The following is a 17,149-nucleotide window of genomic DNA, read 5'->3' as shown; positions in this document are numbered from 1 at the left end:
GGCAACATTATCTAATTACTAAAAAATATCATAATATTTTTTATATTTAGAGATAAAAAAATTATTTAGAAAATATCCTACATGTAGAGACAAAGAGAGTAATATATGGGTAAATTTAAAAAAAAAAATTTCCAAATTATTAGGAATTGGGATGCTCACTTTGCTTGTTTGCGTCAGCTCCATTTATTGAGAAACATGGTGTTTGAATGGAAGTAGTTTAGATTAATGAATGAATGGAAGCAGAACTTGCAAAGGCCAAGGCACATAACATTACTTGTGAGAAAATACAATTATTATGTCCTTCTAGATTTTTTCTTTTAAGAAAGCAATTTAAACAGTATTGTAAAGTATTGCAATTTACTCATTCCAATCCTTAGTATAAAGCACCTCTAACTATCTCATAGGAATCAAGAAAAGTTAATTAAATAATTACTTTTGATATGAAAATATAATAAAATTTTAATGTTATCCCTAGTTAAATAAAAAATGTTCAAATTTGCATTACATTTTTTTTTCATGGTTAAATGAGCTTAAATAGAAATAATATTAACAAAATATAATTAATACATCATCAAATGTTTTATATTAAAAACTAAAGAATCATTTTGGAAGGCAGACTGTAGACTAGAAGGAGCATACAGTGCTGTCCTCATGGATTTATTACGTCCTTCTAGATAACCATTGAGTTATAGAAATGTTGATAAAATGAATAAAGTAGTATGGTAAAATATTAAGTATAAAGGAGTAAATTTATTAATGAACCATTTTTCAAAGAACATCTAATATCTCATACCATATGAGGTGGTGTAAAGAAATTCATCATTTATAAAACCTTCCATTTGTTTTCAACTAATGCTATTTCTTCATAAGTGTGGGGCCCACATTCATTCACCTTTGGGAAAATGACAATTAAGTTTCAAAGGAACTAATTAAAGCTAGTCAGTTCTCAAGTAATTTTAAAAGGCTAATGAAGTCCTAGAGTCCTTAAGTGGTATTTTGATATAACAAGAAAAGACTGAAATACCCTTGTTCAATTTATGAGTTTGGCTACTAAGAGCTAAGTTTGCTCGTTCTCTTCTCTATGACAAGTTCCCTTCTCTGCCCTAGCGACAAGCTCATTTGATTGGTTGACCATAGGAAAGCTCTCTGATGGAATTAACCAAGTTGGGTCTCGCTTGCTATGTTCACCTATCAACTTTTCAAGAAAAATCTTTCTTGGGTTTTTGTATAGTGTATGAGTGATCCCTAACTACACTTTCATCCTATAGTTTAATTTATACCAGAGTCATGAAAAAAAATTAATATAAAAATTCCTAGTTACACAATAATCAATGTAACAAATAAGGAAAAGAAGTCTCTCCTTTACTTACATGTAGGTCTCATTAATGGTGGGAAGGAGTTTGCTCGAAAGGGAAATGTTGGAGCTGATATGATGAGTATTGATGTTATATTTAATCATAGGGGCATTTTAGTCATTTATACTATAACTCAAATTTGTGAAAAAAAGTATGGGACTTGATTGGCCTTTTAAAATTACTTAGGACTTGACTAAATTTAACTAGTCCCTTTGGGACTTAATTGTCATTTTCCCTTCACCTTTTCAACTCAATGCCATCTATATTTTTCATGTCACCTTGCCAAAACTCCTTCACCGTTAGTGTCCCACTATTGTCAGCTTGAAATCCAAGCTCTCTAAGAGTACCCTAGCGTGAATGAGGCAAAGATAGCAGAACGACAGCTTATGTAGGGTAAGACCTTTATTGCACTCTCCGTAAGTGCACGAGCAATGACAAGTAATATATTATGAGAAAAAGATCATTCCTATGGAGATTTGTTTAAAAATAATGATCTAGTAAAGACTTAGCAAATTTAATAAAGTTGAGCTAAACACAATTATAGGAGAAAGTTAATTTTGTGAATTACAATAACATGAGAAAATAGAGAAAAGAAAACAATTCACAAACTTCAAGCACAAATTGAAACCTAGAATTATTTATCTCCCTTGTATCTCATCACACTAAAATTACCTCCTCTCATAAATGCTTTTAATGAAGATAAATGCTAACATAGGATTCTAAAAATACTTGAACAAGCTCTATCAAATCATGCACAAGTGTTTGGTTAAATTAGTTATCCAATCTCTTGTTACAATTAATAAAATCCTATTTTAAGCTCCAACCCTAATATGGCTATACAAGGCTAGGAATTATATCTCTATCTTACTAACAAAACCATCCATTTAACATGTAAATTTCAAGTTCTTGCACTATTTTACCTAACTTTTACACCCAAACTAGCTCTCTCAAGTGAACCCAACATCCAAATAGTGGCCAAACACTTAGAACCATTAAGAGAAGAGTAAAATAAGCACATAAGTATCATTAATTACAAAAAAAAGAGAAGAAAATTGGTGTTAATCCATACAAGGGTTTCAAATAATTCTAGAACAAAGTGTTTAGCTACTCATAATCATCCAAAGGATACAAACACACAAAATATTTATACCCATATCAAAATATAAGAGAGGAAAGGGAAGAGGAATAGAAAAACTAAAGAAAAGGAGCTCCTCCAAATGTCTTCAAAATTCCTATTCCCTTACTCTAATATCTTCTAATGCCCAAACTCTTGAACAACTAAGCTCTAAATGTGTCTCAAAGTGTGTAGAATGCATTCTAGGTCAAGCTAGTAGCATATATGTGTCCTACCTAAGAAATTTCAAATTAATAAAACACTGCATTTTTTTGACAGTGTCAAAAGTCATGAACAAAGTCTTGACTTTGTGACAACTTTGGACAGTTTTACATTCTTTTTCAATTAATGTGATAGCTCCTTTTAGCATATGATTTCTTCATTCAAAACAATTAAGAATGGGTTATTGAAGTCTTTTATACTATAATTTAAAGCCAATTATTCCCTCTTATTTCAAATATTAAACCAACTCCCTATTGGAGAGCTTCCACTAATATTTATGAGATAAAGCTATGGATTCACTATTTCTAACTTGTCAATGGAGATGCTTTTTAATGAAATCAGTAGATTTGAAAATACCTTTCTAGTATCATGAGGCATTATGAGGCATTTATAAGGTGCAACTATCAAAATTAGAGAGATATTTAAGCTTAATGGTGTTTCCCAAGAGGGAATGCTCTATTGTAGTGGTGACTCTCCAAACTCACTTAGCTAATATAGCCATATTCATATGTTTGGTATTACGTGAATCCAGCCCTCCATCCTTGCTGGAAGAAAATAATAAATATGTTTTAGTAAGATGAATGTTTCTTTTTGTCTCATTGTAACACCAAAAGAAATCCACTAGTTTAGCATCCATTAGATTACAAATTTGTCATGAAAATAACTAGATTTTTTCGATGAAGTATTTCTTACAGATTATCTAGATATAAGAGAGGGTGTAAATTTTAGAGGTAGAGAGTATTGATTTGATCAAAATGAGATGATACTTCCATAAAGAAATTCTTTTGTCAATAGAGTCCATTATTTGTTCAAAAAATTCTAGGTTTATTTTTTTTTTCTGGCATTAATCCAGGCTACAAAATGTTTCTCATATGAGTTAGAAAGTTGTATCCTAGGAGAACTTGAAATTTCCTATTACAATGGTGGGGGCACATTAGGGCTGAGAATGAGAGAAGACTTTTGTAAATTAATTTGTAGACCAAGCCAAGCACTAAAAGTTTGAAAACATCTTTTAGCATCTCAAGACCATCTCTTGTGTATTCAAAGAAAATGCTAGAATCATTCACATACAAGAGTTGAGACACTGAGTAGGATTGTTGGCTCATATTTATACCTATAATGCTGCCTTATTGCTCCTTATGAACCGAAAGACAAGAAAGAATATTAGATGCCAAAGTAAACAAAGAAAGGAACAAAAGTTCTCCCCATCTTATCCTATTAATAGGGAAAGTTGGTTGGGTGATGCTTGTCATGCCTTGAAATATAGAAGTGACTGGCATGGGTCATGTGTAAAATACGCATATCCCTTGAGCCTTAATTCAATTTATATTGAATTTAGGAAATCTTGGGTAATAATTAATTTCTTTAAAAAAATTAATATTTTTTAATTATTTTGATAGCACCTCCTTATAAGCATGACTTCCCAAGAATCCTACAATGTAATTTTTACAAGCAAAATATTACTAAAATCAGGAGCATAGCTCTATCTAGCTAATAGACAAAGTATATGACTAAATAAAGACCCTAACTGTAGCTACTATAGAGGACCTAACCATATTTTGAAAATGTAATACAAAATTTTGTAATTACATCATAAGAGATATTTATAAACAAATCTTTACCTTGCTCAACAAAAAGTCCCTCAGTAGTCAGCATGACGTACAATGTTAGCTACACTATTTGAGACAAAAAATAATGTTCTAGTGACTAACATTCCAATTACAATTGGTGAAAATAATGGAAGATACAACAATGAGTTTCTTATAAACTTAATAAAATAATCAATTGAAAATAATATAGCACATACCTCCTATATATATATATCAACAGTTATGTAAATGCAAAAACTATAAATGTAGGAATTCAATTACAATTTTATTAGAAATTCAAGATCCACTTTAAACATCAACATGTTAAAACACTTTAGGAAATATATAGCTTAATATATAAATTCAAATATAGTAAAAATAATAGTTTGCTTTAAAAAAATCAAATTTTAAGAAAAATTAATTTCCAAAATTCACTGTTAGTAGATTTGATTAGAACAATTACCAAGCATGAATACATAATCCATGAGAATAAATAATTAAAAAGCAGCTTGAAGCCATAAAAACAAGCACAAGCATAAGGCCCATGAAATAAAGCGTGAGTACTATATTCACAACTAACCATCCCTCCATTCCATGTACGTTAGTGTCACACCCCAAAATAGGAGGTGACCGGCACAGGATGCGAACCACACATACATCCCGTAAGCCACAAATTCAAGGTTTATTTCATTTAATTACAAAAAAAAGTACTCAATTATTCACTAACATTTTAATACTATTACTACTAATTATTTCAACATCTCGTAAAAATTTTAACAGAACCATCTTTGTAAATAAGATCTACCAAAAATTCTGTATCATAAAAATTTTCCTCAAACATTATATCTATCAAGAACTCGGCTCCTTCAAGCCAGCAGACAAAATGTATAATAAACTAAGGATTTTAATTATAAGTTATGTGGAGCACCTAATCATATATCTCATGACATAATACATAAATTTCATATTTACATCAATAAGCCATGTTTACAAAGCAAGCCTCCACTCCGAAAACATCCGTCATTGGTAAGTAAGACGTACAGCGTCAATTATGCTATCTGAGACCAAATAATTTTCCAGTGAATAACGTCCCAACAATAAATAATTTCACATGAATAAAATGAAAAGTTTGAAATAGTTGTGTAAGTTAAACAGACAAAATCTTTATAAAAATTTAATAAACTTCACAATAAAATGGCTCTGTAAATTTCAAATAAAATCTCAATTTATTGAACTATCATATCAAATGTTAATTTCACTTGATTTTAAGAAGTCTCATAACGGAAATAAATACTTGTAAATAAATTACTCAATAAAAACCAATGGGATATCAAATCACCAATAACCAGATTCATAACCATAGGGACTTATCAGAACAATTATCAAACGTGGACACAAAGTCCACGAAGGTAAATAATCCAAACGCGGCTTGTGCCACGAAGACAAACGTGGACACACAATCCACAAGGGTAAATTACCAAACGCAGCCGAAGCCACGAAACAAACGTGGACACCCAGTCCACGAGGGTAATACTAACCAAACGCGGCTCAAAGCCACGAAATCAAACGTGAGTACAATGCTCACGAATAACCATCCCTCCGTTCCACGTGCGTTGGCCATCGCACGGGGCTAGCACCTCCTATAAACACCCTGCTAGCTAGGTGTACCATGGCGCGCCAAGGGCTAACGGAACTACCGTTAGCAACCAGTGTTCCGTATAAAGTCCCTTTTTAAAACCATTTTCAAACATGCGAGAAAATCATCATTTTCAAGATACAGTTCTCATTCTCAAAATCAAACTCGCATGAATACTTTTGAGCATTAAAACATGCCACGATAAAATTTCATATCTGAAGTCCATATTTGGCATTTATTGCATAACTCAGAATAACCAGGGTTGATAAAAAATAATCTCATCAATTTTTTTAAAAGTATTCATTATAAAAAAAACATACGCATACCATAACTCAATTATCTTTCAAAACTTCTTTATAATTTCCCAAAATAAGAATTTAAATGACAAAATATTCAATACTTAACATAATTGTCATTAAAATGATTTGCATAAATATAATATTTCAGAAACTAATTTTTATGATAATGCAGTTGGGACGCTATCCACTTACCTATAATATGCCCGAGCATCAAAATTCATTTCTTAGAACTTCAATCAACTCCTCCTTTCTCTTAGCATCCTATTCAATATAAAGAAAGATTTAATGGACTTACTTTAGTTAAATAAGTTATTTTCTAATATTGAAAACACTATAGTGAATTGACTTCAAATCATTATAATTTAATCAACCAAATCTTAATTTCTTCCATCCTTTGAATACTTTACATGCCTACTTCCCATCCAACAAATTGCTTATATCTTAATTTGTTTTCCCAACTATTCTTTAAATTATGTAACCAAACATTAATCAGGTTGCGTATAAACATATCTAAATACACACACACCCCCACATTTACTCTCTCAAGTCATCGAACATCTTTCATGCATATCAAGATTAAATAATTCAACAACACTAAGGTTTGTAAGTATCAACCATTAGACTCTCAAGAGCTTAGCTAATCAATTCTTCCTCAAATCTCAAGTTAATACATCAATAACCTATACCAAGTATGCTAAAAATTTTTTTTAGTAAACATTCAAAAAAATACATATTCAAGTAGACTCCACCTAACAGACATTTCATCTAACAACTTGTAAACATCAAATCTTAATTTATAATTTCAAATTAATTTCTTATTAATTCTCATTCTAGTCAAATTCTCAATATCAACCAATCTAACAAAATTTAATTCAGATTAGAATCCAGACCCATATATATATGTGTGTATATATATATATATAATGAAGCCTTGGAAATCACTTTCTAGCTCCCACAACAGCACGAGCAACAGCAGTAGAATACTCTAAAAAAATTCTGTAATTTCAATATCAACTCACACTTCCTCTCACGCAAGTTCATCAAGGAAGAAAGCTGAAGAGTTCTCACCTTAGTTAGCCGACAGTGCACACACACAGAGGGAGGAAGAAAACTGAATCCACAACTGAACAGGGGAAGAAGAATATAGCAATATTTCTGCCTCAACCCACAAATTAATCCTTCCACAGCACCATATCAGCTCTTCCTTCACTTCCCAACCACAAACGAACAAAATAAAGGAGGAAGAAACCAAGGGGCTGTCAACCGAATAGGGAGAGAAGATAAGATATTTGTCTGAACCAAAAAGAAGGAAAACAGAGCATCACTCACGAGAAGAAAAAGGAACTCAGCGCTGATTCGGATTGGCGATCAGTACACCCACTCCAGCGACCTGATTTCTTCCATCAGCCAACGACCCAGATGTGCACAGCAAGATAGAACAGCAGCACGAAAAAGAAAAGGAACAGAGGCAGAGAGCATGAAGAAGGACTCGCTAATGGCAGCACCTACAGAGACACACTGACAGCAAAAGAACAAGAAGGACGTTTCCAACCGTCCACAGCCTCCAGAAACTCAGCCTTTTACGCACACCAACGACGTAGATACAGCAAGGAAAACAAAACAGAGATAAGAAGAATCATGGAGAACCTGGGCATTTTTGCAAGGCAGTGCTGAGCATCCACGATCGCCGGTGACACGGGAAGAACATTGGAGAAGGAAGGATGAGGAAGACCGATGGAGAAGACAGAGAAGCTCGAAATTTCTAGACCCAGAATTTCTCTCCCTCTCTCCCCTCGTGCTCTGTTCTTGACCGACCAGGGAAAGAAATTTAAAGAGATAATGTTTATTAGGGAAAATTACAAGAAACCCTATAGATATTTTCTAAAATTACACAAGAGGTAAGGGCATTTTGGTAACTTCATTCGATGCCAACAAAAATGAAATTTTCTCTAATATAGGTAAGATTCGAACCTCCTACCTCCAAGTAACAAATTACCATAGTTCCCACTAAATCATTACTCCCTATTTATTATATATTTAAAACAATAAAAAAAATCATTTAATTTATCTTCTTCCTTTTTTTTTTTGAAAAAAAAATTTTAAGGTTATTACATTCTCCCCACCTTAAAAAAATTCGGTCCTCCGAATTTAAAATAATGCTTTTCTCAATTTTCAATTAAATGTGGATATTTAGCACACATTATACTTTCAACTTCCTTTTTAAATCCTTACTAAGAATGATAGCACCATCACACTTTCATTATAGCGATTTCTCTTGATAAGAGCTTTACTTGGTTATCAAAATGCTCGTAAGAACCTTTTCATTCAATAAATATAGGTTTATTTAAATTCTTTGAGTCTTGATCATATGAGATGCATCATATATATATATATATATATATATGTTTCCAAAGCATCAACACATTAATCCTTTGGTAGGTACTCAATAATTCAAGTAGTAGTACTGAATGATAAACAATGTTACCAACCCTCTCTAAGTAAACGAGGCAACATACTTTGAACTCAACTTGCATTTTTTATTTTATTTTATTTTTTTTTTTGCCAAATCTCATTATGTCTTTCATAGAAGACACCTTAAAAAGAATACTTCCTTTCCCCAATTATAAACTTTAGCTTTTGACATCAATTGTCCACACAAGATTTTGATAGCCTTTACCTAGGTTTGATAAACTTCCTTCTTAGCAACACCATAATCAACAAAGTTCTCAATACACTATAATTTATGCCTCAACTTCTTCAATCTCTTCAATTCTTTATATATATGCTTTTATATCAAACATTTTGGTTACATTTTAATCTCTCTTTCCAATATTTCTCTAATACACATCACTAAACTTTAATGAAGAGTGTAATACATACACACCACCCTTAATCACTCTAAAATTCCAAAGTTCTTCCATCACCTATTTTAACAAGCACCTTAGGTACATTCCCAAAATCAAGTCATAAAACAACATAATTATGATAATTGCCTATACATTTTCCAAAGTCCAGTTTGTTTCATAATAGCCTCACAATCAAGACTCTTCAAAAATTCAAATCGGATTCATGAATAATTAACCCCTCAACAAAGTATATCCTCATGAGAGTTAATGAAATTTTAAAAAAAATCATAACTAAACAAAACTCTTTTAATAGACATATTAGTAGATGCCCTACAAGCACTATTGTTTAGACTATAAAACCAAGTTCTCTCCCCTTTCAATCTCCTTATAATATATGATAGAATTTTATTAGGCTTCCTACAAATCCAACAAACTTCCTTCTAACATTGTCACAACATAGCAATTAAGATTAAAAAAAAATTGAAGCGGCAGAAAATCAAAGAGGAAGGGAAAGATCTAGAGGACATGAAGCATGGAATTAGGAGAAGAACCTCAAGCTTCCTCAAGCTAGATAAACAACGACAGAGAAAAAGGGAGAAGAAGTTCTCATGACGAGATGCGGGGAGGACGATGGCGAAACATGACAGAAAAGACAGGTGCACTACTTTGACCCCCAATAATTGTAGATCGTAGCGAAAGAATCACCCACCCCGATAAGCACTCTAGAAGCAAAGGAAAAGGATAGAGGCAAAGGATATATATATATATATATATATATATTAAGGATATGAATCTCTCATGGGTATACCGTACAATTAAAATGGGAAGGTAAGAAAATCTGATTTTCTAATAAGGGTAGAATTGTAATTTATAGGGGCTGAAGCAAAAGGATAAAATTCCACTACTATCATGAACAATTCCTTTTCTTTTCTCTCTCTCTCTCTCTCTCTCTAAGATTGAAATATCCCTTCCCTTGATGACAATTTAAAGGCATGTGAATGTTATACATTCATGTAACTTTTGAGCATTCTTTTCTCAAGATTCATCCTCTACAAATTTTACCTTCCACTATTTATCACAAGACCATTTCAACTCACTTATGATGCTTAAAACATCTTATTGGTAACCAATATAGTTATTTAAAGAACAACTGATCTTAATCTCTCGTCATGTAATTTACCATACTATGAACAAATAATTGATCCTAAATTTTAGATGACCATAACTTGAATTAAGAATATCCAATTGTAACAAATTAGGATTTTCAAGGTAGATAATAACACACTATCTACTGTTAAGATTTCAAAGACATTAGAGTCCATTAAGTTCATGAAGATGATAAAACTCCAAATCCGATACAAACTATGCAGAAATGTTTCATAGCAGCTTTTTGTGCTGAAAAAATTTATAAATATTCCCTCCATCTTCAAAAATTACCATATTTAAATAAATGAAACTCCAATATATCCCCTAAATGCATGCCAAATTTCAGCTTCAAACTCAACATTTAAGGCCATCAAGTACATACATATATTTTACTATTCATTTGGTTCTATTTTTAAGGGTCAAATACTTGAATTTACATTCTCTTGCAAAACTTTAACACAAACATATTTCTAACCATTCGTAAAACATAAAAATTTAGTTTCCTATTTAAGATTGACCTTATAGCTTAAGGTGACCACCTGAATGACATTAACACATATTAAATCATATGTAAGTCAAACTACTAAATAATGTTAGCTTCTATCCTCCACTTTAAGCCATCGTTCAAGCCTCTCATTACTTGAGTTTTTAAATCTTTTTGTCACATTATGCATGGCCTATTTTAACACCTAACACACTCATTCGTACTATCATTATGAATCAAGAGTTTAAATTTCTACCCTGTCCTTCAAGCCTTATTTTTGGGTAGAAGTGTAGTGTTTCAAAACTTATAAATCTCTCATCAAAATAATAGCTCAATTGATCTTTATAATTCTTACTCACACCTCTTTTATAATAATTTTATCATACAAACCTTATAAGCCTCATGGAAAGTCATTAAGAAATTCTCCACCTTCAATCAATACCCAATATTAAAAGTTTTATACAATTAATCACCCAAACACTTATTACTAATAGGACGATGACTCGCTACCATAGAAGAATATTCAGGTATGTAACAAAAAGTAAAATTGAAATCAACAAACACGTGATCCTTATAAGACAAAAATATGATAATAATTGTTATGACTTCTATATTATATCATTGAGTTTTTTTTTTTTCATGGAGCCAAAATAAGTACTACACATGAGATTCGACCATGATTTCTAAATCACTTTCTTGAAATATCTTTAGCCATTATTATTATTATTTATTTATTTTTTGTGTAGAGTAGAGATAGGAAACTTCAAACATAGAAAAACAAACTCGCACAACACACAAATCATAATCACACAATACCCAATCTTTTAAACAGGGAAAATAACTAGCAATTCAACACTTAGCAAATACTCAACTACAATAAAACAACCTCTTCCAAAACTCAGCCCATGAGGGCTTATTCATACTAAGAATCTTGACACCTAGTTAAGCACCCCCTTTTTTTTATCAAACTCTTCTATAGATCTTTCTAATTGATATTCAATATCTAATAGACTGTTTCACTACAGAACAAAACATAATATGTGTTCAGCTTAATAGATAAGACTTGTATGCAATAAGTGTGACTTACAAAAAGAAAGAAGGACACAACAACACTCCTAAAAGGCCTTCAATGATGCCTCAATTATTATTATGCCCGGGTTCATAATGATAATTGAGATTCCATTAAAGAGTCCTTGCTCCACATAACTATGAGAAACCTAAGCTCTGATACCAATCTGTCACACCCCAAAATAGGAGGTGACCGGCACAGGATGCGAACCACACATACATCCCGTAAGCCACAAATTCAAGGTTTATTTCATTTAATTACAAAAAAAAGTACTCAATTATTCACTAACATTTAATACTATTACTACTAATTATTTCAACATCTCGTAAAAATTTTAACAGAACCATCTTTGTAAATAAGATCTACCAAAAATTCTGTATCATAAAAATTTTCCTCAAACATTATATCTATCAAGAACTCGGCTCCTTCAAGCCAGCAGACAAAATGTATAATAAACTAAGGATTTTAATTATAAGTTATGTGGAGCACCTAATCATATATCTCATGACATAATACATAAATTTCATATTTACATCAATAAGCCATGTTTACAAAGCAAGCCTCCACTCCGAAAACATCCGTCATTGGTAAGTAAGACGTACAGCGTCAATTATGCTATCTGAGACCAAATAATTTTCCAGTGAATAACGTCCCAACAATAAATAATTTCACATGAATAAAATGAAAAGTTTGAAATAGTTGTGTAAGTTAAACAGACAAAATCTTTATAAAAATTTAATAAACTTCACAATAAAATGGCTCTGTAAATTTCAAATAAAATCTCAATTTATTGAACTATCATATCAAATGTTAATTTCACTTGATTTTAAGAAGTCTCATAACGGAAATAAATACTTGTAAATAAATTACTCAATAAAAACCAATGGGATATCAAATCACCAATAACCAGATTCATAACCATAGGGACTTATCAGAACAATTATCAAACGTGGACACAAAGTCCACGAAGGTAAATAATCCAAACGCGGCTTGTGCCACGAAGACAAACGTGGACACACAATCCACAAGGGTAAATTACCAAACGCAGCCGAAGCCACGAAACAAACGTGGACACCCAGTCCACGAGGGTAATACTAACCAAACGCGGCTCAAAGCCACGAAATCAAACGTGAGTACAATGCTCACGAATAACCATCCCTCCGTTCCACGTGCGTTGGCCATCGCACGGGGCTAGCACCTCCTATAAACACCCTGCTAGCTAGGTGTACCATGGCGCGCCAAGGGCTAACGGAACTACCGTTAGCAACCAGTGTTCCGTATAAAGTCCCTTTTTAAAACCATTTTCAAACATGCGAGAAAATCATCATTTTCAAGATACAGTTCTCATTCTCAAAATCAAACTCGCATGAATACTTTTGAGCATTAAAACATGCCACGATAAAATTTCATATCTGAAGTCCATATTTGGCATTTATTGCATAACTCAGAATAACCAGGGTTGATAAAAATAATCTCATCAATTTTTTTAAAAGTATTCATTATAAAAAAAACATACGCATACCATAACTCAATTATCTTTCAAAACTTCTTTATAATTTCCCAAAATAAGAATTTAAATGACAAAATATTCAATACTTAACATAATTGTCATTAAAATGATTTGCATAAATATAATATTTCAGAAACTAATTTTTATGATAATGCAGTTGGGACGCTATCCACTTACCTATAATATGCCCGAGCATCAAAATTCATTTCTTAGAACTTCAATCAACTCCTCCTTTCTCTTAGCATCCTATTCAATATAAAGAAAGATTTAATGGACTTACTTTAGTTAAATAAGTTATTTTCTAATATTGAAAACACTATAGTGAATTGACTTCAAATCATTATAATTTAATCAACCAAATCTTAATTTCTTCCATCCTTTGAATACTTTACATGCCTACTTCCCATCCAACAAATTGCTTATATCTTAATTTGTTTTCCCAACTATTCTTTAAATTATGTAACCAAACATTAATCAGGTTGCGTATAAACATATCTAAATACACACACACCCCCACATTTACTCTCTCAAGTCATCGAACATCTTTCATGCATATCAAGATTAAATAATTCAACAACACTAAGGTTTGTAAGTATCAACCATTAGACTCTCAAGAGCTTAGCTAATCAATTCTTCCTCAAATCTCAAGTTAATACATCAATAACCTATACCAAGTATGCTAAAAAAAATTTTTAGTAAACATTCAAAAAAATACATATTCAAGTAGACTCCACCTAACAGACATTTCATCTAACAACTTGTAAACATCAAATCTTAATTTATAATTCCAAATTAATTTCTTATTAATTCTCATTCTAGTCAAATTCTCAATATCAACCAATCTAACAAAATTTAATTCAGATTAGAATCCAGACCCATATATATATGTGTATATATATATATATATAATGAAGCCTTGGAAATCACTTTCTAGATCCCACAACAGCACGAGCAACAGCAGTAGAATACTCTAAAAAAATTCTGTAATTTCAATATCAACTCACACTTCCTCTCACGCAAGTTCATCAAGGAAGAAAGCTGAAGAGTTCTCACCTTAGTTAGCCGACAGTGCACACACACAGAGGGAGGAAGAAAACTGAATCCACAACTGAACAGGGGAAGAAGAATATAGCAATATTTCTGCCTCAACCCACAAATTAATCCTTCCACAGCACCATATCAGCTCTTCCTTCACTTCCCAACCACAAACGAACAAAATAAAGGAGGAAGAAACCAAGGGGCTGTCAACCGAATAGGGAGAGAAGATAAGATATTTGTCTGAACCAAAAAGAAGGAAAACAGAGCATCACTCACGAGAAGAAAAAGGAACTCAGCGCTGATTCGGATTGGCGATCAGTACACCCACTCCAGCGACCTGATTTCTTCCATCAGCCAACGACCCAGATGTGCACAGCAAGATAGAACAGCAGCACGAAAAAGAAAAGGAACAGAGGCAGAGAGCATGAAGAAGGACTCGCTAATGGCAGCACCTACAGAGACACACTGACAGCAAAAGAACAAGAAGGACGTTTCCAACCGTCCACAGCCTCCAGAAACTCAGCCTTTTACGCACACCGACGACGTAGATACAGCAAGGAAAACAAAACAGAGATAAGAAGAATCATGGAGAACCTGGGCATTTTTGCAAGGCAGTGCTGAGCATCCACGATCGCCGGTGACACGGGAAGAACATTGGAGAAGGAAGGATGAGGAAGACCGATGGAGAAGACAGAGAAGCTCGAAATTTCTAGACCCAGAATTTCTCTCCCTCTCTCCCCTCGTGCTCTGTTCTTGACCGACCAGGGAAAGAAATTTAAAGAGATAATGTTTATTAGGGAAAATTACAAGAAACCCTATAGATATTTTCTAAAATTACACAAGAGGTAAGGGCATTTTGGTAACTTCATTCGATGCCAACAAAAATGAAATTTTCTCTAATATAGGTAAGATTCGAACCTCCTACCTCCAAGTAACAAATTACCATAGTTCCCACTAAATCATTACTCCCTATTTATTATATATTTAAAACAATAAAAAAAATCATTTAATTTATCTTCTTCCTTTTTTTTTGAAAAAAAAATTTTAAGGTTATTACAGTTAGCCATCACACAGGGCTAGTACCTCCTAAGCACTCTGCTAGTTAGGTCTCTCATGGCACGCCAAGGGCTAATGCTACTGTTGTTAGCAACTAGCATTCTGCTTAAATCCTACATTTCAAATCAAGCATGTATGAGTCTAAAATCAACATGTTATCTCTTTTCAAAATTACTCTTCAAACTCAACAATGAATGCATCTATATATAAGTCCCATGCAAGTTCTTAAAACATAAAATTAATATTTTGAATATAGTAGATACTTTCAATACTCAATCGAAGGATGAGTCTAACTCTTTCTATAGCATATAATATAATAAAATATAGTATAATAAAATATAATATAATGAAAACATTTTCATATATGATAGTTGATAATAAAATTGAGATCATAAGCCATAAAATAAATTAAAATACTCTAACATTTATTCTTGTGGAATAAACATGGTTATATAAATAGAAGAGTTGGCACATGAATTTGAAATCAATATTTTTATGAAAATAAGTTTGTTAACGAGTCATTAGGATGCTATTCACTTACATGGAAAGCTCACAAGACAAAAATTCACTCCTTCTAAACCCTCTCAGTTGCCTTTTGGCTACTCTAATTACCTAATTAAGAAGAATAAAATAACTTTATTTAACAATAACTTCACTTCATATACCACCAATAAAATTCATCAACCCATTATTTTGTCAAGAACTAATCAAATTTTTTTCAATCAATATTTATCCCTAACCCAACAACCATATTTAAAATATTTTATTTTTTCTCTAGCCAGCAATGATACCTTTATGTTGCAGTCATACCACATAACTAATAAATTATTTATCATTTGTAATCATCAACCATACAATATCTCAATATCTAGTTAGTCTTACAATAGCTTCACAATCAAATTTTTTTCCTAAAACTCAAGTTAAATCTATAAATAATTAACACCCAAACCAAATATGTCCTTATAAAAGTTAATGAAATTTTAGCAAATTCATAACCAAATAACATTCATTCATTCTAGCAAACAATTTATATCCAACATCTTCTAGGAACTATTTCTTAAACCATAACAACAAGTCCTTTTCTCTTCCAATCTCCTTATAATATAAAATAAAATTTTATTAGGCTCCCTACAAATCCAACAACTTCCTTCTAACATAACCACAACATTCCTTGGATATTCCCAAAGATTAGTACATAAATAGCAATTTAGTACTTGAATTATCAACGAATAATATTCTCTTTAAACCTCTTCTAATCCAACTTTCTTTCCAAAGTTTATCAATACCAATAGTTAGATTAATCAATCTTCCTAAATTTCATTCTTTTAATTGAACCAAAATAATGCTCAAATAAAATTTAAAAACCCACAACATCTAGCTCTAATAATATGAAAATTCTAGCTTGCCTAAACCCCTCATTCTCTATTTGAACATATACAGTAACAAAGTAAGGAGAAAAATCACAATCTCTGTAGTTCAAACATTCGTACCAGATCATCAAGAAAGAGAGTTCAAAGCCCATCATCACTATAGCAATAATTCTTCTAACACATACAACAAATAGAACTAAGGAGGGATTCAAAGATTTCACCTCTGTTCAATGTAGCAAAACCAAGAAGAGGAATCTTCATTGTATGGCTATGGAGAGGAAGATGAAGAAGGTCTAAATGTCTGCTGTATTCCACTCCATAGCAAGGAGAAAGAAGATGAACAATGGTAGCGACCCATAGCAACACACTATAGAGGAGGAGCAGGTGAAGATGAGCGATAAAGGGAAGGGTTTTG

General features: G+C 32.1%; 2 long non-coding RNA genes across 7 annotated transcripts; both read right to left on the bottom strand.

The window, feature by feature from the left end:
• Positions 1–4,919: 4,919 nt before the first annotated feature.
• Positions 4,920–8,136, bottom strand: LOC129289539 (uncharacterized). 4 transcript variants are annotated; one of them, XR_008588152.1, is made up of 5 exons: positions 7,863–8,136; positions 7,545–7,733; positions 7,284–7,419; positions 6,408–6,476; positions 4,920–5,338 (listed from the first exon to the last, which is right to left on the bottom strand). It is a non-coding gene; the product is annotated as an uncharacterized LOC129289539 (long non-coding RNA). The 4 variants fall into 4 exon arrangements; XR_008588149.1 differs by having other exon boundaries at positions 7,284–7,471; positions 7,863–8,133; XR_008588150.1 differs by having other exon boundaries at positions 7,284–7,424; positions 7,863–8,131.
• Positions 8,137–12,086: 3,950 nt separating this feature from the next.
• On the bottom strand, positions 12,087–15,174 carry LOC129289447 (uncharacterized). Of its 3 annotated transcripts, none has more exons than XR_008588117.1 (5): positions 14,903–15,173; positions 14,585–14,773; positions 14,324–14,511; positions 13,448–13,516; positions 12,087–12,379 (listed from the first exon to the last, which is right to left on the bottom strand). It is a non-coding gene; the product is annotated as an uncharacterized LOC129289447 (long non-coding RNA). The 3 variants fall into 3 exon arrangements; XR_008588118.1 differs by having other exon boundaries at positions 14,324–14,464; XR_008588119.1 differs by lacking the exon at positions 13,448–13,516 and having other exon boundaries at positions 14,903–15,174.
• Between the last annotated feature and the right edge of the window lie 1,975 nt (positions 15,175–17,149).

This window comes from Prosopis cineraria, unplaced genomic scaffold (genome assembly GCF_029017545.1).
Source record: "Prosopis cineraria cultivar Desert tree isolate PC_DT_omini unplaced genomic scaffold, ASM2901754v1 PC12, whole genome shotgun sequence".
NCBI lineage: Eukaryota > Viridiplantae > Streptophyta > Magnoliopsida > Fabales > Fabaceae > Prosopis > Prosopis cineraria.
The sequence above is the reverse complement of the archived record's forward strand: the minus strand, read 5'-3'. Positions and strand labels throughout refer to the sequence as shown.